At 41.4% G+C, this 23,285-nt stretch overlaps 1 long non-coding RNA gene across 1 annotated transcript; it reads left to right on the top strand.

Annotated features, from left to right (window-relative positions):
- Positions 1 to 4,875: 4,875 nt before the first annotated feature.
- LOC109909712 (uncharacterized) lies at positions 4,876 to 5,989 on the top strand. Its single transcript, XR_002257785.2, has 3 exons — positions 4,876 to 5,007; positions 5,600 to 5,659; positions 5,766 to 5,989. It is a non-coding gene; the product is annotated as an uncharacterized LOC109909712 (long non-coding RNA).
- Positions 5,990 to 23,285: the final 17,296 nt, after the last annotated feature.

The raw sequence follows: 23,285 nt of genomic DNA, 5'->3' as shown, positions 1-23,285 counted from the left end.
TTTCTTTTCGCAACCTATACAATCATGAGAATTATGACAATGGTTATGATATGATAATGACTATCTTGATGTTTAGTAATGTTATGATAATCTACAGTATGCGATGATCAATGAAAATGATGTTAAACTATGTACTGTACCTGGAACTGAATATGAAATAACAGGGTCATTCTATATGAATTCAAAACACCTTTTTTACCACTTCCAATTTGATTTGAACAAAACTTTCCATACATGTTTGCCTATGGTGGAAGTGGTCAGAAAGCTTTTTGGACCTGAATGCCAAAACATTCAGGAGATAGTGCTCAAAGTTAACGCATTTTGCCAACCCCACCCTACCATCGGTCAAGCCCTATGGGGCTATAAAGGCAGCATCACTCCTGTAAAACGTTTTTTTTGTTTTTGTTCTACTCAGTGACCAGTTTATTAGGTACACCACCCCATTCACGAAAATGGTTCGCTCCTACAGACAGTGAGTCACGTGGACGTGGCTTGCTATATAAAGCAGGCAGACAGGCATCAAGGCATTCAGTTACTGTTTCGAGTGAATGCTAGAATGGGAAAAACTAGTGACCTAAGGGACTTTGAGCGTGGTATGATCGTCGGTGCCAGGCACGCTGGTTCCAGTATCTCAGAAACAGCTAAGGCTTTTCACGTACAACAGTGCCTATGGATTACTGAGAATGGTGCGACAAATCAACACTCGTTGATGAGAGAGGTCGAAGGAGAATGGCAAGAATCGTGCAAGCTAACAGGCAGGCCACAAACAGGCAATTAATGGCGCAGTACAACAGTGGTGTGCAGAAGGGCATCTCAGAACGTACAACGACAAGTTGTACGTTCTGAGATGCCCTTCTGTCCTTGTCACGGATTGGCTATTGCAGCAGATGACCACGCCAGTTTCCACTCCTATCAGCTAAAAACAAGAAGAAGGGGTTCCAGTGAGTACGCGATCAACAACACTGGGAAATAGAGGAGTGGAGAAACATTGCCTGTTCCATCGAGTCCCGGTTCTTGTTGTGTCATGCTGATGGCAGAGTCAGGCTTTGGCATAGGCAGCATGAGTCCATGGCCCCATTCTGCCTGATGTCAACAGTACAGGCTGGTGGTGGTGTTGTAATGGTGTGGGGAATAATTTTCCTGGCACATGCTCACTTCCTAGATACCAATTGAGCAACGTGTATCTGAACATTGTTGCTGACCAGGTGCATCCCTTCATGGTTGCAGGGGGTCTCATCCGGTACTAGATGTGTACCTAAAAAACTGGCCACTGAGTGTATATAATTATGAAATATATAAGCCACCATGGCATTTTAAATCTGTTAAGCAAGTCAGATGGATGGTTGGTTTAGCAAGCTAGCTAACTGGGTAGCATCTTATGTTTTGATTTGAAGGTTGGAGGTTGAGGTTGAGCGGACAAGGCCAAAGCAAGGGTACAAGCAGAGATGGCAGAGGTATGCGCAAATGCTCGGGAAGGCTACTTTGGACTACCGCTGAGCCTTCCACTGCCAGGGCATCACCCAAGTGTGTGCTAAGTGATCAGTGGTGGTCGAGGAGTAGCTGGCTACCTACCGGCTACAGACACCAGATTTTGCACTGTTTAACGGCTCTGGACAACAGTCATCATTGCTTCAAGACCGGACCCGTCTGACCGAGGCTCCCGAGGCTTAGCCCTGCCTATGACTGTGATGCATCTGCTCTCTCCCTCCTCACATGGACATTTCCCTTACAAAAAAACTCACCTGAAATTCATATGATAACATGTGTTTCAAATGTGATCTCACATGATCGCATGTGATCTTATGTGAAGTTAATGTAATAACGTGACAACATGTAAAAGCAACATGTGATAACATGAAACTACACATGTAAAAACATGATCTCATGCTAAATAAATGTGACAACATGGGATGCAAAATTACAACCATCTGAGTTCGTCACCTAAATGTGCATAATTGGGTAATATTTGGTTAAGACGTTGATCGATGAGAGATTGCAACCTATATTCACCCACTCAAAAAGACAGCCAAACGTTAGTTGAATTTCCAATGTGTCATCACTATGCTTTCAACCATCTAAAAGCACAACCAAATTCCAATGGAAAAACAGTGTGTGATTTTTTTGGTTTATACAACAGATGAATGTATTATGACTGTGCTTCATCTAATAGCAGAACCAAATGACCTGGATTGCAGTTGAGATTGCATTAAAATTAACCTTGAACATGCACACTTTATATAATTACATAAGAAGACAAAAAATGTGGTCATGGATGTTGTTACTCATTTGAAGGTTGAATGTTACATTCGTTTGTAAGACAGCCTTAACTTTATGCTATTTAATGTATTACAAAAGTAATATTGAATTGTGTTTGGTTGTCAACACAACCAAATATCAACAATTAATAAAAGGAGATGTATCTTCTGCTTGGATAGATCCATCTGTGCCACTGACTTAGTCTGGCTTTAATTCCAGTTTGTCTACAAATTAATAATTGATATGTTGGATTCACGTCTCCATCTCAACCAAACATCTAAGTTAAAAGAATAGCACTACATCAAATCTAATTGTAAGGACCGACGCCGGAGATGAGAAGCAGGTACGTGGAGTCAACATTTAATCAGGAACATACAGGTAACAAGACAGGCACAGCGTCGGAACACGGGTAAACAAGGACATACGACAATCAATGCTGAAGCAGGGAACAGAGCGGGGAACCAGACATATAGGGAAGGTCATGACAGAGGTGATAGAGTCCAGGTGAGTCCAATAATCGCTGACGCGCGGGATGGGGGAAAGGCGGGTGTGCGTAATGATGGAGGCAGGAGGGCGCAATGCTGGGGAGCTTGGTGCCCTCGAGCGCCAGGGGGGAAGAGTGGGAGCAGGCGTGACACTAATCACATTTTAAATTTGATTTAAACTTTGATTTTTTTGTTGAGATTGAGACGAATCCAACATATTAATGATTAACTTGAATCCCAGTGGGATGCAGAGGGGAGCCGGCCAGGCAAAGACAGCAAGGGTGCCAGGTTCACTTTCGCACCCCTGAGCCAGACTACACTCAATCATAGGACCTACTGAAGAGATGAGTCTTCAGTAAAGACTTAAAGGTCGAGTCTGCGTCTGTCACATGGATAGGCAGACCATTCCATAAAAATTGACCTCTATAGGAGAAAGCCCTGCCTCCAGCTGGGACAATAAGGAGCGCTGAGTCTTGTGACCATAGAGTACGTGTAGGTATGTACGGCAGGACCAAATGGGAGAGATAGGTAGGAGCAAGCCCATGTTAAAAAAAATGTTTAGGTTAGCTGTAAAACCTTGAAATCAGCCCTAGCCTTATTAACAGGAAGCCAGCGTAGAGGCTAGCACTGGAGTGATATGATCACATTTTGGGATTCTAGTCAAGATTCTAACAGTTATAGATTTGTCATTGTCATTGAAAGAAAGTCTAAGAAGCGCTAGATATGTTCTATGTGCGCTATTTCTATGCTTCCTGGTTTTAAGTTTTGTTTGTGGATCTTTTCATTTCGGTTCTGTACACGAACCTCAAACAGCTGAAAATACAATGTTTTTGGTTATGAAAAATATATTTCCCAGCAGTTTAGATGGTACAATAATTCTCAACACAATGACTACTTGTTTTGTTACATAAACTGACATTAGGCTAACTATTATGATTAGAGCAACCAGGAATTGGCAGAGCGATTTTGGCATAGTTTAATACACCGAACAAAAATATAAACGCAACATGTAAAGTGTTGGTCCCATGTTTCATGAGCTGAAATAAAAGACCTCAGAAGTTTTCCATACGCACAAAAAGCGTATTTTTCTAAAATGTTGTGCACAAATTTGTTTACATCCCTGTTAGTGAGCACTTCTCCTTAGCCAAAATAATCCATCCACCTGACAGGTGTGGCATATCAAGAAGCTGATTAAACAGCATGAATATTTGGGGCCTCCCAAGTGGCACAGCGGTCTTAGGCACTGCATCATTACAAATCCGGGTTCGATCCCGGGCCGGGTCGCAGCCAGCCGTGACCGGGAGACCCATGAGGCGGCACACAATTGGCCCAGCGTCGTCCAGGTTAGGGGAGGGCTTGGCCAGCAGTTAAAAAGACAGCATGATCATTACACAGGTGCACCTTGTGCAGGGGACAATAAAAGGCCACTCTAAAAATGTGCAATTTTGTCACACAACACAATACCACAGATGTCTCATGTTTTGAGGGAGCGTGTAATTAGCATGCTGACTGCAGGAATGTCCACCAGAACTATTGCCAGAGAATATTATGTTAATTTCTCTACCATAAACCGCCTTTGTCGTTTTAGAGAATTTGTCAGCACGTCCAACCGGCCTCACAACCACAGACTGCGTGTGTGGATGAATACCCAATGGTGGCGGTGGCAATGGTGGCGGTGGGGTTATGGTATGGGCAGGCAAGAACTACGGACAACGAACACAATTGCGTTTTATCGATGGCAATTTGAATGCACAGAGATACCGTGACGAGATCCCGAAGCCCACTTTACATGTTGCGTTTTATATTTTTGTTCAGTGTAATTTTTCCTCTGTGCAGAATAAAGTCATCATCTGCACTGTCATTTGTGATAAATGATCAAATAAATGTAATCATTTTTGGGGGGACATTACAAACTCAGAACTATTCCATGGGGCAGTGATTCAATTAACTGAGATTAAGTTGTGATGGCTACTTAAATATAAGGACAAAGCCAAAATATAGAAAGACGGCAGTGTATGTCAATGCGCTTATGCTATGTCCAATTGTGACGTGGAAGTCACTTTCACCTTCATTGATGTAAAGGGTCAAAATTGACAGCCCATTTTGAACACGCCCTCTATGGGGCATGTGACATCCCCATTGCCATAAAACTGAAAAGTGCTGTGGTCTCTGAATAAAGCACAAAGTGAAGATGAGAGGAATAATACTACTCAGTCTCCTGGCTGTTGTCCTGGCTCTGCCTAAACCTCAACAAACTAAACAGCGGGTAAGAAATCATTTTCTTTGAGTGAATACTAATATAGGCTGATAGAACTCCTATAGGAACTCCTTATAGAACTTAGATTTTTTTTTTGACTGTTTTGAATAAATTCTCATACAATAATCCTCTTAGATCATTTTGATCAAACAAACTCGGGAGTGAATGGAGTCAACACTTTTTGAACACCGAGTTCCTATGTTTAGTTGCTTCATTCATCAAGCTACTTCAGTAAAGATCATAATGGACACTGCAAAAATGGAAACGTCATAAATTATATAATTTGGAATTGGGATTATGGAGAGGATAAAGGCATAATTTCCTCTCATAGAATGTTCAATGGGTTTTGTTAGAGAACACAGCAAAGTGTATTTGGAGTTGTTTAATATTTGCTTTGTCTGGTGTCAATGGCCTTCCTGAAACAGGGTAAACACACAGTTACGGGAATTCATACTCTTATACAAATAGAAATCTGTGGTTTACGGGTGTTGATTAACCCTAGTCAGAGGAGCTATGTTTACCACGTTGTGTTATTTAAAATACAACGACACTGATAAGTGATGAATGGGCTAATATTAATATTTATAATACATTATTTCAGTGGCCAAAAGGTTCCAGGTTTCCCCTTGAAAATGTAGATGGGTTTGGAGAACAGGAACAAGTGAGTAACTTTTTGGTGTGTGTGTGTGAGTGTAACTATGCATTGTAGATTAAAGGACTTGACATTTGTGTTTTTATATTTACGACTGTCACATATTTTTCCCCAGGAGACGTCCCAGGGTTTGGTTTACACAGGTACTCAGCCCATTATGGAGCCCACTCCTAGACCCTTTGCAAACACAGAGAAGACAATCCTATCAGCAGCTGTAAATGCTTTAATATCAGCAGTTGTAAATGCTATTCAGAGTTTGGGAGATTATTAAAGGACTGTGTTGCTGGTTTGAGTTGGGGCTATCATGGTGGTGTGTCCAATAAACCAGTGGTGTTCAACTTGTCTGCAAATTATTACTTTTATTGTTTCTCTATTGTTTCTCTTCCAGAAATAGTATATTATAATGATTAGTCCCAGTGTCCTTTAGCAGTAATTTATACTTGCATGTGAATCCTTTATCTAATTACTTTTTTACAACAAAGATTACATTTTTAGTAAAGCAATCGGACCCGTTGGAACCGAAACTTGGGATCGACATTTAGCCTACAAAAGGTTTAAACTTTCGGTCCAGTAGAAGATTCGAGCCGTGCAATTAGTGATAATATAATACAGTGCACTGGCTGGCTGGTTCATGTGTTTGTTAGGTGTGTGTGGGTCTGGGAGGAGGGGTGTGTGTGTGGCAATGCACTGCCATTTGGGACGCACATTGTTGGCAGTGCTTGCTAGAACCTGCAGCACGGATTTGGCCTGCGGGCCTTGTGTTTGACACGTGAACTACACCCTCTGTCAATTCATGATAAGGGGACAATGGCTCCTGATAGACAGGGTTGTCCCATTAGTTCTCTTATATACTGCTTACACAGCCAAGTTATATTTGCATGATTTAGCTTATTATTCATAATGAATTCATCATTAACTTTTGGTTCATGCATGTGACCGACCAATACTGGTTCATGCATGTGACAGACCAATACCTTACGAGGCTTCTCCTCTCTTAGCTGAGACCTTGGAACTGAGATATTCTTTCGTTCTCAAAACAAGGTTCTGGGTGTACTGCCAAATTGCAGATACTGATAGTGAGGATTCATTCAATCAGTCACTTGCATGAACATTGGTTATTCGAAAAGCACAAACATAGAACACAGAAATTGGTTATTAGAAAAGCACAAACATAAAATGTTTCATCACAAGATCTTTTGGCAGGGGTGTCAAACTGAAAAAACACAACAAATTCACGGGTCAGACAGACTGTTTTTAGAAGAAAAAAACTTGCATACATCTGTGACCCAAGTGGGCTGTTTTTATTTTGTACTTTTGTACATAGGATGCTGTATATAACATTTTAACATATTAAAATAAAAAATAGATAGGGTAAATCATGTTTGTCCAGCCCTAATGCGAGCGCATCAGGCTGTCATTTCTTAAAAAAGGTGACTCAAATTTTGACTCATTTATACTCATTTATACTCCCTTGTGTATCCTATTGTCCTTCTGTTGTAATTTATAATGAAATCCTTTACCTTATAACTTTTTGATTTTCTGTAGGCTTCAGCAATTAGGTTGGAACCGTATGGACATTTGGGCTACAACACATTTAAACTTTCGGTCTGGTAGAAGATCCGGTCACTGCCATTACTGATGATATGATACAGTACACTGGTTTGCATGTGTGTGGGTGTGTGTGTGTGTGGTTCTGGGAGGAGGGATGTGTGTATGGCAATATGCACTGCCGTTTGGCATGCAGCACATTTGAAATGCTTGCTGTAACTTGATGTGCAGCGCATCGTGGGCATATCTATGGGGTTGATCAGGTCAGCTTTACATCAGACCAAGAATAGTTATCACCACTTCTACATTATAAGACAAATAATCTTATCTCAGCCACCAGGGTGGTGAAAGTGCATGGTATTGAGCTTGGAACTCCTTTCCAATAAATATTGAGGGTCTTATGCTGGTGACATGATGATCGATGCTTGGCTGCCATTTGACAAAGAAAAATGATCTCGCTCTTTTGTCCATAATAATCTCATCATGTAGGCTATACCCACACGGTACCTGTAAACTGTTGGCTAGAGCACATTTGCCAATCCAGTGTGCACATTTACTGTACAACTCAACACTTTTAGTGTCAAAACCATCAGTAGAGTTGAAAATCAGATGGAAACCTATTTTTTATTCAGTACATGGAAATTAAATATGCAAAGGTTATTTTTATGTACATTACGTCATTACGCACAGCCTTTAATCCGCAACAAGTCAACTTAATGGAAACACACCTCTGGTGGGAAAACACGCAAATAGTTTTTTTGTGGATTTTAGAATATTAGCATAAAAAAGTATCTGCTGCCAAATGGATGGAAACCTAGCTATTGTAAGGACTTGTATTCAGCTATGAGATCAGTCTATGGCAACGTTTCCTAAACTCAGTCCTCAGCACCCCTAGGGGTGCACGTTTTGGTTTTGCCCTAACACTACACAGCTGATTCAAATAATCAAATATTCATCAAGCTTTGACAATTTGAATCAGCTCTGTAGTGTTTGGGAAACTCTGGTCTATGGGGTTGATCAGAAGGTCAGCAATCAGTCATCTTTACATCAGACCAAAAATACTTTCTACATTATAAGACACATTTTATCTCTGCCACCAAACTTCTGTCATTCACACCTTTGACGTCCTTCACCAGCACAGCAAACGTTGCATGAACCTTCAAGGCCAGTTGGGTAGAAAAGTTCATACCTGGAAAGAGAACATTTGATTTTCATATACATATTATCAGGCGTCAGTCCAATATTTCTAGGTGTCTAAAGAGGTTGAAGACAGACAATGTAATGGTAACATTGCAATGGTAACATTTTCACATAAATAATCTACTAAATTGTAGTGCAGTAAGGGAACTCAGATTTTTTGTAATGATCAGGTGGACATTATCAATCAGGAAGATATATATGAGACTGGTTTACAGGAACTCACCGCGTCAGAACAGGGATGGGCGAAATGGCCAAAAAATCACATCTAGATTTTTTTCTCATTTATGGGTGATTCACGTTATACATTCAAATGTTTGGAGACACCTATTAATTCAAGAGTTTAACTTTATGTTTACTATATTCTACATTGTAGAATAATAGTGAAGACATCAGAATTGTGAAATTAACACATATGGAATCATGTAGTAACCAAGAAGGTGTTAAACAAATCAAAATATATGTTATATTTGAGATTCTTTAAAGTAGGCACCCTTTGCCTTGATGACAACTTTTCACACTCTTGGCATTCTCTCAACCAGCTTCACCTGGAATGCTTTTCCAAAGGTCTTGAAGGAGTTCCAAAATATGCTGAGCACTTGTTGGCTGCTTTTCCTTCACTCTGCGGTCTAACTCATCAACCATCTCAATTGTGTTGAGGTCGGTGATTGTGGAGGCCAGGTCATCTGATGCAGCACTCCATCACTCTCCTTCTTGAACAAGTAGCCCTTACACAGCCTGGAGGTGTGTTGGGTCGTTGTCCTGTTGAAAAACATATGATAGTCCCACTAAGCGCAAACCAGATGGGATGGTGTATCGCTGCAGAATGCTGTGGTAGCCATGCTGGTGAAGTGTGCCTTGAATTCTAAATAAGTCACTGACAGTGTCACTAGCAAAGCACCCCCACACCATCACACTCCTCCATGCTTCACGTGGGAACCACACAGGCAGAGATCATCCGTTCACCTACTCTGCGTCTCACAAAGACACGTCAGTTGGAACCAAAAATCTCACATTTGGACTCATCAGACCAAAGGACAGATTTCCACTGGTCTCTTCTTCTTCTTAGTAGTGGTTTCTTTGCAGCAATTCGACCATGAAGGCCTGATTCACGCTGTCTTCTCTGAACAGTTGATGTTGAGATGTCTTTGTTTATTTTTTTGTATTTATTTTTACCCCCAATTTCGTGGTATCCAATTGGTAGTCTTATCTCATCGCTGCATCTCCCATACGTACTCGGGAGAGGCGAAGGTCGAGAGCCGTGCGTCCTCGGAAACACAACCCAACAAAGCCGCACTGCTTCTTTTGACACAATGCCCAATTAACCCGGAAGCCAGCTGCACCAATGTGTCGGAGGAAACACTGTACACCTGGCGACCGAGTCAGCGTGCACTGCGCCTGGACCGCCACAGGAGTCGCTAGTGTGCGATGGGACAAGGACATCCCTGCTGGCCAAGCCCTCCCCCAACCTGGACGACGCTGGGCCAACGGTGCACCGCCCCATGGGTCTCCCAGTCACGGCCAGCTGCGACAGAGCCTGGACTCGAAACCAAAATCTCTAGTGGCACAGCTAGCACTGCGATGCAGTGCCTTAAACCACTGCGCCACTCAGGAGGCCTGGGTTGCAATTTCTGAGGCTGGTATCTCTAATGAACTTATCCTCTGCAGCAGAGGTAACTCCTGTGGCTGTCCTCATGAGACAGTTTCATCATAGCGCTTGATGTTTTTTTGCGACTGCACTTGAAGAAACTTTCAAAGTTCTTGAAATTGTCCCGATTGACTGACCTTCATGTCTTACAGTTTTTGACAATTGCTTACACATGATTTCTGAAACTATGGCTCCTTTTCTCTAGACTCTACACACAAAACCCCAAAACGTCACACATCTCTTGCAAAACCAAACACTTAATTCAAAACTATTTTAGCTCTTCTCAAAATTGTGTTTTTGCATCAAAAATCTACACACAAACCAAATGATTAGCTCTTATACATGTCAACTATACACGGATGTGACAAATGTAAAACACTACTATCCTGTGTCTTTTGCATGTTCAGTGTGCAGTGGAGTCCACGGCAGCTTGTCATAGCACTCACACATACATGTATGTGCACAAATATATACAGTATGTATGCATATTCAGTATATATTTACACTATAAACATAAATGCAAAGTGGGAAAAAATCTAATGGATTTCTTTCTCCTAACATTGCATTTTCATCCAGATTTCGGGAAGAACAGTAACAGACAAAACAAATACAGTAGAAGATAAACAAACAGGTTTGTTACTATGAAGAAAAACACAATTAGGCTGCATCCTGTCACCTATTTGGGTCTGGCCACAGCACCTCATCAACATCGCAAACGATGTTCTCTCTGGCTAAACAACAGGGGAAGTAGCGTCTGGAGTGGCGTATCCAGCCCTGTCATGTCCCATCGTCTATGTCACCACAGGCCTCCTCCTTGTCCTCGTCCCCCTCTTACTCTCTCTCCTCTTCCTCTAACTCTCTTTAAAATTGTTGTAAACACCAAGAAAGTCGACCTGAAGCCTATTTACAGTGCTCAAGCTCTGATTTCTAGGTGAAGAAATTAGCTAGAAGTGCTTTCACACGTCAGCACTGGGTGTAGGTAATCGGTAAATGAGTGTGGCATTTTGAATGGCAGTGTTTTCCAAACGAAGCACAATACCTGTTAGTTTTGAATGATGTGTCTAATGTAGAGAACAAATGAATCCAGGTGAAAACTATGATCCCTTATTGAAATCACCTGTTAAATCCACTTCAATCAGTGTACATGAAGGGGAGGAGACAGGTTCAAGGATTTTTAAGCCTTGAGATAATTGAGACATGGATTGTGTATGTGTGCCATTCAGAGGGTGAATGAGCAAAACAGATGCCAGGCGCACCGGTTTGAGTGTGTCAAACTGAAATGGTCCACCTACATAGACAGTGTGGTGAAGAAGGCACAACAGTGCCTCTTCAACCTCAAGAGGCTGAAGAAATTTGGCTTGTCACTTTTTTTTTTTTTTTTTATCTTTATATAACCAGGCAAGTCAGTTAGCTGCCTGTTCAGGGGCAGAACGACAGATTTGTACCTTGTCAGCTCGGGGGTTTGAACTCGCAACCTTCCGGTTACTAGTCCAACGCTCTAACCACTAGGCTACGCTGCCGCCCAAAAAAACCCTCACAAACTTTTACAGATGTGCAATTGAGAGCATCCTGTCGGGCTGTATCACCAGCAACTGCACCGCCCACAACCGTAGGGCTCTCAAGAGGGTGGTGCGGTCTGCACAAAGCATCACCGGGGGCAAACTAACCACCCTCCAGGACATCTACAGCACCTGATGTCACAGGAAGGCCAAAAAGATAATCAAGGACAACAACCACCCGAGGTCAGTACAGGTGCATTCAAGCCAGCGCATGTCCAGGCCCGTCTGAAGTTTGCCAAAGACCATATGGATGATCCAGAGGAGGAATGGGAGAAGGTCATGTGGTCTGATGAGACAGAAATAGAGCTTTTTGGTCTAAACTCCACTCACCGTGTTTGGAGGAAGAAGAAGGATGAGTACAACCCCAAGAACACCATCCCAACCGTGAAGCATGGAGGTGGAAACATCATTCTTTGGGGATGCTTTTCTGCAAAGGGGACAGGACGACTACACCATATTGAGGGGAGGATGGATGGGGCCATGTATCGCAGGATCTTGGCCAACAACCTCCTTCCCTCAGTAAGAGCATTGAAGATGGGTCGTGGCTGGGTCTTCCAGCATGACAATGACCCGAAACACACAGCCAGGGCAACTAATGAGTGGCTCTGTAAGAAGCATCTCAAGGTCCTGGAGTGGCCTAGCCAGTCTCCAGACCTGAACCTAATAGAAAATCTTTTGGAGCTGAAAGTCTGTATTGCCCAGCGACAGCCCCGGAACCTGAAGGATCTGGAGAAGGTCTGTATGGAGGAGTGGGCCAAAATCCCTGCTGCAGTGTGTGCAAACCTGGTCAAGAACTACAGGAAACATATGATCTCTGTAATTGCAAACAAAGGTTTCTGTACCAAATATTAAGTTCTGCTTTTATGATGTATCAAATGTCATGCAATAAAATGCAAATGAATTACTTAAAAATCATACAATGTGATTTTCTGGATTTTTGTTTTAGATTCCGTCTCTCACAGTTGAAGTGTACCTATGATAAAAATTACAGACCTCTACATGCTTTGTAAGTAGGAAAACCTGCAAAATCGGCAGTGTATCAAATACTTGTTCTCCCCACTGTATATGTATATACTGTATTTTATACCATCTATTGCATCTTGTCTATGCCGCTCGGCCATTGCTCATCCATATATTTATATGTACATATTCCATTCCTTTACTTAGATTTGTGTGTATTAAATGGTTGTTGGATTCAACATTTTGAACATTGAGATTAAATAAATGATAGGGAAGAAGCATTTTATCAAAGGAGAAAGAGACTGGGCCTCTGTAGAAAGACAGATAGCTGTGGAATGTGTTGGGGGAAGGGAGTAGAGCAACGGTTGAGATAGGGGGGACAGATGGACATCTGTGTACTAGGGGAAGGAACGGTTGAGTATCTGGTTACCTTCTTCCTGTTGAGCATAAGATGTAAGGATTGGAGAGAAGGGGGAGTGTCTTAAGTGGGATATAAATATCTGGATGGGATAAATGTTGGGTTGTCTGAATACTGCTGTACAGAACCTTTGGGAAGAATTAAACTTGGTTAAAGATGCTCTAGTGTCCCGTGAGTTATTTACATGGAAAAATAAGAACCTAACACTTAGATAATTGCTGTACTGTCGGAACTACACTGCTCAAAAAAATAAAGGGAACACTAAAATATCACAACCTAGATCTGAATGAATGAAATATTCTTATTAAATACTTTTTTCATTACATAGTTGAATGTGCTGACAACAAAATCACTCAAAAATGATCAATGGAAATCAAATTTTTCAACCCATGGAGGTCTGGATTTGGAGTCACACTCAAAATTAAAGTGGAAAACCACACTACAGGCTGATCCAACTTTGATGTAATGTCCTTAAAACAAGTCAAAATGAGGCTCAGTAGTGTGTGTGGCCTCCACGTGCCTGTATGACCTCCCTACAACGCCTGGGCATGCTCCTGATGAGGCCAACTCCTGGACAGTCTGTGGTGCAACTGTTGGTGGATGGAGTGAGACATGATGTCCCAGATGTGCTCATTTGGATTCAGGTCTGGGGAACGGGCAGGCCAGTCCATAGCATCAATGCCTTCCTCTTGCAGGAACTGCTGACACACTCCAGCCACATGAGGTCTAGCATTGTCTTGCATTAGGAGGAACCCAGGGCCAACCCCACCAGCATATGGTCTTACAAGGTGTCTGAGGCTCTCATCTCATTACCTAATGGCAGTCAGGCTACCTCTGGCGAGCACATGGAGGGCTGTGCGGCCCCCCAAAGAAATGCCACCACACACCATGACTGACCCACCGCCAAACCGGTCATGCTGGAGGATGTTGCAGGCAGCAGAACGTTCTCCATGGAGTCACTGTCACGTCTGTCACATGTGCTCAGTGTGAACCTGCTTTCATCTGTGAAGAACACAGGGCGCCAGTGGTGAATTTGCCAATCTTAGTGTTCTCTGGCAAATGCCAAACGTCCTGCACAGTGTTGGGCTGTAGTAAGCACAAGCCCCACCTGTGGACGTTGGGCCCTCATTATACCACCCTCATGGAGTCTGTTTCTGACCGTTTGAGCAGACACATGCACATTTGTGGCCCGCTGGAGGTCATTTTGCAGGGCTCTGGCAGTGCTCCTCCTGCTGCTCCTTGCACAAAGGCGGAGGTAGCAGTCCTGCTGCTGGGTTGTTGCCTTCCTACGGCCTCCTCTACGTCTCCTGATGTACTGGCCTGTCTCCTGGTAGCGCCTCCATGCTCTGGACACTACGCTGACAGACACAGCAAACCTTCTTGCCACAGCTCGCATTGATGTGCCATCCTGGATGAGCTGCACTACCTGAGCCACTTGTGTGGGTTGGAAGACTCCGTCTCATGCTACCACTAGAGTGAAAGCACCGCCAGCATTCAAAAGTGACCAAAACATCAGCCAGGAAGTATAGGAACTGAGAAGTGGTCTGTGGTCACCACCTGCAGAACCACTCCTTTATTGGGGGTGTCTTGCTAATTGCCTATAATTTCCACCTGTTGTCTATTCCATTTGCACAACAGCATGTGAAATGTATTGTCAATCAGTGTTGCTTCCTAAGTGGACAGTTTGATTTCACAGAAGTGTGATTGACTTAGAGTTACATTGTGTTGTTTAAGTGTTCCCTTAATTTTTTTGAGCAGTGTATAAACATAAGCATTTCGCTACACTCTCAAAAACATCTGCTAACCATGTGTATGTGACCAATACAATTTGATTTGATTTGAAGAACAACGGCAGTGGCCAAAACAAGAACAAGTTTGTGCTCTGGTATTGTGCCTGGTGGACCATGCACAAGCTCAACCACAATCTGGACCTTCACTTCCTGATCACACTTCACACCAAGTTTTCCCCCGACTTGTGCTTCGGCCTCATCAAGCAGCACTTCAGAAAGACCAGAGTGAACACTTTGTCTGAGATTGCTGGTGTTGTGAAGGACAGAACTGTGACAGGGGTCAACATCTCACAGCTGGTTAGACTGGAGGATGGAACGCTGTTGGTGGAAAGCTATGGCTGGCAACAACACCTGACTCCATACTTCAGGCCGCTGCCACAGATCAAGCAATACCAGTGCTTCAGGTGAAAAATGTTTTTCTTTGTATGAGGTTAATCTTATCTAAACTTGGGAGGTGAATTGATGTTGTGCAGGGTTGTAATGTCTTCTGATTTTTTGTTATTCCCTGTTTTACATCTTCGATTCTCTGGAGCCTGGTGTGGTCGCCAAGGAGCGTTCGGACTGTCGGGAACAGGTTTCAGCTGCTGCGCAACGCTGACATATATAAAGTATGCTAATGTACTGTTGTGAAGGCATTTGGGCAGTGATGTAAAGTACTTAAATAAAAATACTTTAAAGTACTAATTAAGTCGTTTTTTCTGGTATCTGTACATTACTATTTATATTTTTGGCAACTTTTACTTCACTACATTCATAAAGAAAATAATGTACTTTTTACTCCATACATTTTCCTTGACAACCAAAATTACTTTTGTCTAAAATTGTCTAATTCAAACATTTATCAAGAGAACATCCCTGGTCATCCATACTGCCTCTGATCTGGCAGACTCACTAAACACAAATGCTTCATTTGTAAATTATGTCTGAGTGTTGGAGCGTGCCCCTGGCTATCCGTCAATAAAAAATACAATTGTGCCGTCTGGTTTGCTTAATATAAGGATGTTGAAATGGTTTATATTTTTACTTTTGATACTTAAGTACATTGTGCCCCTGGCAATCCATTTAGAAAATACAATTGTGCCATTGGTTTAATATAAGGAATTATTTATACTATTTATATTTATACTAAAGTATGACAATATACTACTTTTCCCCCCACTGGTGGTGGCTGGGGGTTATAGCAATTCTTTCACATGACCCATCAATTTAGACAAGTGTATCTGGGTAAGTGTCATCTAATATTTATAAAATATTTTTATAAAATACTTTGTTTACCTAGAATATTTCCTTATTGTAGGCTACTACCATGTTGAGTCTTTAGCACATGACCTCATGTGAATCCTTAAAGAAATGGGTGGGGCTGGCTTAAGAACAATGCTGAATGGGTGTAGACAAAGGAGAGCTCTCTAGTAGGTACCAAAACATTCAAAGGCCCTTTTCTCAAAAATGAGTTTACAAGTGTATAAACTTTCCAAGTAGAATTACTTTCCCATTGGTCCTCAAAAATGCACTGTATGATATACCATTTTGTAGCTCTGAGTCTCTACATGTATCAAATTGCTACATAAGACTGAAACCAGGTGGTGAGTCACAGATTTGATTTGACATTTATAAAACACAGACTAGACAGTTAGCATACAGTGCCTTCAGAAAGTATTCATACCCCTTGACTTATTCCACATTCTGTTGTGTTACAGCATGAATTCAAAACGGATTAAATATGTTTTTTTTAAACTCACTGTGAATGTTAATCGTGTTTAATTTGTTCATGTTTTGTAATCATTGTTTGTTCATTTAAAAGTCATTTCGAAGTTAATGTAAGTTGAACAGTAGGAGGCTAATGTTCAAGAGGGGCTGTTGGGTTCCTGAAAATATTAAATATACTTATTCATGTCACTGAGGGAGAATGTATAACGTTTACATTCTGTCCGTATATGTTATTGTTAGCCATCAGGGATCCTATGGGAGGAGAAAAGACAGTCTGGTTCGAGTCAACATGACAGCCGTGAGTTTGGGGGGAGGGAGCACTTTGGGGCAGAGGTCAGGTCAGAGGAAGTGAGGAAGAACAGAAATCACTAAAGTTCTGTCTAACAACAGAGATGCGTTGGCTGTTCAGGTGTGTAGGAGGAGACTCAGCATAGGAGAAAGCGTTAAATATCAGTGCTTGTGTGAATATGTTTGTCTTTGTCTTATGCAGCTGTATAGACCATATGGGTGAATAAACTTGGTTGGAGCTTTCATAGTGTCCGTCAATGTCTTACTCTGATATTTAGAACCTAACACACTAGATTTTCAAGCAGATTTAAATCAAAACTCTAACTCGGCCATTCAGGGACATTCACTGTCTTCTTGGTAAGCAACTCCGGTGTAGATTTGGCCTTGAGTTTTAGGTCCTGCTGAAAGGTGAATTTGTCTACCGGTGTCTCGTGGAAAGCAGACTGAACCAGGTTTTCCTCTAGGATTTTGCCTGTGCTTACAGTAGCTCCATTCCATAAATGTTTTATCTTGAAAAACTCCCCAGTCCTTAACGATGACAAGCATAACCGGATGCAACCACTACTATGCTTGAAAATATAGAGAGTGGTACTCAGTAATGTGTTGTTAATACAACTACACTTTCCCCCAAACAAAACACTTTGTATTCAGGAGAAAAAGTTAATTGCTTTGCAACATTTTTTGCTTTAGTGCCTTTAGTTGCAAACATGATGCATTTTTAGGAATATGTTTTGTACAGGCTTCCTTCTTTTCACTCTGTCAATTAGTATTGTGGAGTAACTGCAATTTTGTTGATCCATCCTCAGTTTTTGCCAATCACAGCCATTAAACTCTAATCATTTTAAAGTCACCATTGATTGGCCTCATGGTGAAATCCCTAAGCGGGTTCCTTCCTCTCCGGCAACTGAGTTAAGAAGGATGCCTGTATCTTTGAAGTGACTGGGTGTGTTGATACAACATCCAAAGTGTAATTAATAACTTCACCATGCTCAAAGGGATATTCAATGTCTGCTTTAAAAAAATGTGACCCATCTACCAATAGGTGCCCTTTTTTGAGAGGCATTGGAAAACCTCCCTGGTCTTTGTGGTTGAATCTGTGTTTGAAATTCACTGCTCGACTGAGCGACCGTACAGATAACTGTATGTGTGGGGTACAGAGATGAGGTAGTCATTCAAAAATCATGTTAAACACTATTATTGTACACAGAATGAGTCCATGCAAGTTATGTGACTTATTAAGCACCTTTTTACTCCTGAATTTATTTAGCCTTGCCATAACAAAGGCAAGGAATACATATTGACTCAAGACATTTCAGCTTTTCATTTTGTATTAATTTCTAAAAACATAATTCCACTTTGACATTATTGCGTATTGTGCGTATTGCGTATCTGCTAGCAAAAAATGACAAAAAATGTCAATTTAATCCATTTAAAATTAAGGTTGTAACAACCAAATGTGGAAAAGGTCAAGGGGTGTGAATACTTTCTGAAGGCACTGTGACAATATGTGGCAAAAAGTCTGCTAGCGGTACATGTTACAGCACAGTGCGCGACAACACAGTGCGTGACAGAAACTGAGCATTCATTTTCCAGAATCATGTTTATTGATAGTCCCGTTTTAGTAGGGTCTGCTCTGTTCTACATTTTGGGAGTTGAGACATAAAAAGGGTATCGTTAGAAGGGGAATAGACCGATTCTGTTGTACCAAACCTCAAATGCAAGTAGCGAGTTGAAACTGGTTGTTGTCAGAGAGGAAGAAGTGATCTTTCTTCTTTGTTGTTGTCAGTGGCAGGGGATTGGCGTCTGAGTGCCAGTGGGAAGGTGCACAGTGCACACAGCACAGAAGGAGTGAAGGAGGCGAGACTCTTGCTATACCGGAATTTGGAACATTGCACTAAAACATATGTTAGAATTAATCGAATTAATTCGATACATTGATCCATCAACACAGACTTCAGTAATCTTAACAATCTTAACAGAGTAGGAATAGTTTTATGAAATTCAGAATACTATCCATCAGACTCATCTGGCTTCCACACAGCAATGCAGCACGAACTCTTCTGTAAGACAATGGTAAAGTTATCAGAAATTGAAAATCTACTTACTGAACTAAAATCTAATGGTGCCTATTTTAAGGTAACTCTTTTATTTATTTACTTTTCATTTCACCTTTATTTAACCAGGTAGGCTAGTTGAGAACACAACTGCGACCTGGCCAAGATAAAGCAAAGCAGTTGCAACACAAACAACAGAGTTACACATAGGATAAACATACAGTCAATAACACAAGATAAAAAGTCTATATGCAGTGTGTGCAAATGAGGTAAGATAAGGGAGGTAAGGCAATAAATAGGCCATAGTGGCAAATTAATTACAATTTAGCAATTAAACACTGGAGTGATAGATGTGCAGAAGATGAATGTGCAAGTAGAGATACTGGGGTGCAAAGTAGCAAACATATATAACATGAGGATGGGCTATTTACAGATAGGCTATGTACAGGTGCAGTGATCTGTGAGCTGCTCTGACAGCTGGTGCTTAAAGTTAGTGAGGGAGATATGGGTCTCCAGCTTCAGTGATTTTTGCAATTCAATCCAGTCACTGGCAGCAGAGAACTGGAAGGAAAGGCGGCCAAAGGAAGAATTGGCTTTGGGGGTGACCATTGAAATATACCTGCTGGAGCGCATGCTACAATGACCATATCATTGCGTATCATTGCGTTTTTATGTGATCTTCTCACAGTCCACCCAGGTGAAAAATTCTCCCTTGCTAAGAAAACGGTACCCTCGCTGGATAAGGCCGCATTACAAACTGAGATGATTGAATTCCATCGAGACATCTGTTTGTTCTGTCGTTAAAGGATCAGGCTCATCCCGTTACAGACATTCAGATACAGACGTCGCCTTTTTTTCTTTAAATTATTGTTTTATGTAGGATACTACATTTCTGGACAGTTTCAATTATAATAGGCCTAATAAAAAAAATCCTGCTGTTATAAGCCTCAGCCTACTTGAGCCAGTTAAGTTATTTTATATAGGCCTAGGCTCAGAATAAATAAGACTCCAATTAAGCCCTCATGTTATTTGTAAAGTCACATTAAAATGAAGATTATTGTTGAAATTATTTACTCGACTGGTGTAGGTTTTCTCCATCTGTTTCTGTGCACAACACTTTCATAACAAGTTAGCTATATTTTCAGCACAATGCGCGAACCGCGCTGCGGTATCAGCGCCACAAAATGATCCGCTGTCTGCTTTATTTGTCTCCTGCATTCTCCTCATGAATGAAGTTAAAATGTACAGTAAGTAAGCAACGTCAAAAAAGGATGATAAAGACAAATGATCGACCTAACATGCAAAAATGTCAGCTGAACTACAGTATTATCCACTGGTAATCCACTTTCCGTTGTATTAGTTTACTGGAGAAATTGTAATCTACTTAAGGCCAACATGTTTAATTTATTCGTAACAATTAAACATTTGGCCAACTTTCCTTCAAATAGCCTACGCAATAGCATATCGGCATATGCGATAATAAGCACATCTTAGTGGAGTTTAATATAGGCGACGATAGGATGCGACAGGTGCATCTATCTGTTTGGACTCAATAGGCTACTACTTGACTTTGACCTAAGTCTATATGTCAACATTGTCTATATTAAAACCATGCAAATAAGTGTATGTTCTAACATGTATGGTGGTAGGCTGCTTGCATCATATGGCGCTGCAGCATATAGGCAATATATCCAGGTGGAGAACATGAGTCCATCTGCTTGAGCCCTACTTGTCCTTGGCAAACATCATCAAAAGTGAAAACACCGACCGTAGTACTACCATCTGCATGATAATTCATTCATGATTGTCAAGCAATATCCTAAATAGACGTATGGTAATGCGCCTGTATAGGGGGTTTAATGGCCACACATATATGGCCAAAAATATGTAGATATTTAGATGTTTGCTATGGCTCTAATGTCGATATAATTTCCTTTATTATTAAAAGCTAGAATCCTTAGTTGCTAAACTCATTTTTGGACCATTAAAATGTTGCGGGAAACAGGCAGGACCAGGTGCAGAAGTTATTTAATTTAAAGATGCCAATGGTGTTCTAGATATTCAAAATGACAACTAACAGGTCAATAAAAAGACAATACTTTGGAGGAAGCAAACCGGTCTATTCCATTAGACTCAAGTTGGGGTATACCAGGCTCACCTCAGGTTCTCTCACCATGACATAAATAGTAAATGACATGCAACAATGGCCTGTATCACATCTAACAATTAAATAGAAATGTGCTTCTTTTAACCCCAAAAGAGCAATAAAACATACAACTGTAAACAAGTCCGTTAAGAACAAATTCTTATTTTCAATGACGGCCTAGGAACAGTGGGTTAACTGCCTTGTTCGGGGGCAGAACGACAGATTTTTACCTTGTCAGCTCGGGAATGCAATCTTGCAACCTTTCGGTTACTAGTCCATTGCTTTAGCCACTAGGCTACTTGCCGAATACAATGACATAAATTAAAACATAATGGACACCGCAACCCTCAGCCTCAATCAATATCACCATTACTGTCACCGTCATCACCATCATCATCATAATAGTCATCATCCACTTCCTCGATGTCCTCCACTTCAAAGTTTTTGCCACTGTCCTCAATAAAAGCCCCTCTGAAAGATTCACATTGTCCTTCTGCCTGCTGGAGCTCATCAAGATTTCCAGCAAGGACAGCTCTTGCCCCAAGACAAAATCGATCTTGCTCTGGCCTCCACAATCAGTTTCTGCGTAGAACTGAGTAGAACTTCTTGGCAGTGAAGACATCATCCTCATTGTACCGCTTCTCTTCCCACGCCCGAGGGGATGGAGCACAAAGAGCCTTTGTTTGAGGTGAAACTCCTCATCATCCTCTGCTCCTCCTGCTCTCCAGGACCAAACAGTGCTGTCCACCTGCACTGCATCCTCATACACCAGGGCCTGTGGGAGCTGTGAGGACAAACCTTGTCTCCTCAGGTTGTAGTCCTTCACATTTTTAACCGTGGCAAGCCTTTTGGACAGGCGGTTGGCTATACCTTGACCATCTATTGATAACAGATAAAATAGACACATTTAAAAAAAAAAAAAAGTAATCCAATCTAAAAAGAAAAAACATTTAAAAAAATGACAAAAGCTGCTATACAATTACTCTTCTACCATCCAACAATAAATATAAATATATATATATATTTAACCTGCATATTTTCTCATCAGGCCACAGAGGAACCTCCGTTCCAGCACCAGACTGAATGTTCTCAATCTGTTACTCTGCGGAGTGCAGTCTGGAAGCGAAGGCTGGAGGGGGACCAACGATGGAGGATGCTGTTCTTCCTCTCCATCGTCTTCAGTTTTCTGTCATCAGCAAGGTTCTAAATACTTTGACCAGGGAGATCAATTATATTCATTGATCTAACAATTGCATTGTTAAACTGAGGAAGTACCTCTCCATCTGCACAAGCTGACAAGCTGTTTCATCTCCACTTTCCTGCTGTGGCCTGGAAATTAAAAATGGATTAAAGAGGGCAAACAATAATGCATGCCAAAAAATAACAACTTTGTTTAGTCATTTGAAATCAATAACACACATTGCAATTGTATGTTGCTGGAGCATTGCAACATATTGCAGCACAGCACAGAGCAGGTTTTTGCCTCTCAAGGGTGACACTGATATTCCTTCCCCAGTCCCTAATGGTGTCCAGTGTGGTTCTTAAAACATAACAATAGTGACAGATGTGACAACATTTCTAATCAATACTGAAATTCTATGCTTAGATTATTGATACAATGGTTTACCTGGAAGAGGCCATTTCCCTTTCTGCCTCTGTTGCAACTTCTGTTGCCAACCTCTGTGGCAGAGAGTCCACTACAACAAAAAAACAGTAAATGTTAGGAACATCACCAGAGTCAACCAGCATCAAGTAAATTAATAACAATTCCAAGTGTACTAACGTTGTCTCTGGCGTATCTTTTTCCCACGTTGGAGAAGTGCAACAGTCAGGTGGTCAATACGGTGGGACGGCGTCATTTCTTTGGTGACCTTCCCAAAGCGCCTCAGATACGACTACAGCCTCTCCATCTGCTCCCCATCTGCCAGTCCAGCACCTTCCACATATCGGCTGTTGGATTTCATCTAGAAATATAAAATCATGTCAAACCATGGTAAAAGGGTTATTTGGTGAAACCTTATAAAATATAAATAAATACCTACTGACAATATCAATGATCATGTTCAAGTACCTGACATGGCAAGTCATGTCCATAAGCATGGAAAACTGGCACAATGAATTTGGTCTCATGCTTCAATTCAGGAAAGTTTCTGTAAAAAATGGACAAAATGTTAATGTGAATTTTTTTGGGAGAAAACTATTCAAATGTTAAAGTCAATGAGATCTTGAATAAAAAGAAGTTCATTACTTGCACATGTGGCTGCATCTTGCATGCAATGTCATACATGAAGAAGAGATTGATGTTCTTGCCTCTCATCCC

This window comes from Oncorhynchus kisutch, linkage group LG18 (assembly GCF_002021735.2).
Source record: "Oncorhynchus kisutch isolate 150728-3 linkage group LG18, Okis_V2, whole genome shotgun sequence".
In the NCBI taxonomy this organism is placed as follows: Eukaryota; Metazoa; Chordata; class Actinopteri; order Salmoniformes; family Salmonidae; genus Oncorhynchus; species Oncorhynchus kisutch.
This window is presented reverse-complemented; position numbering and strand designations above follow the sequence as displayed.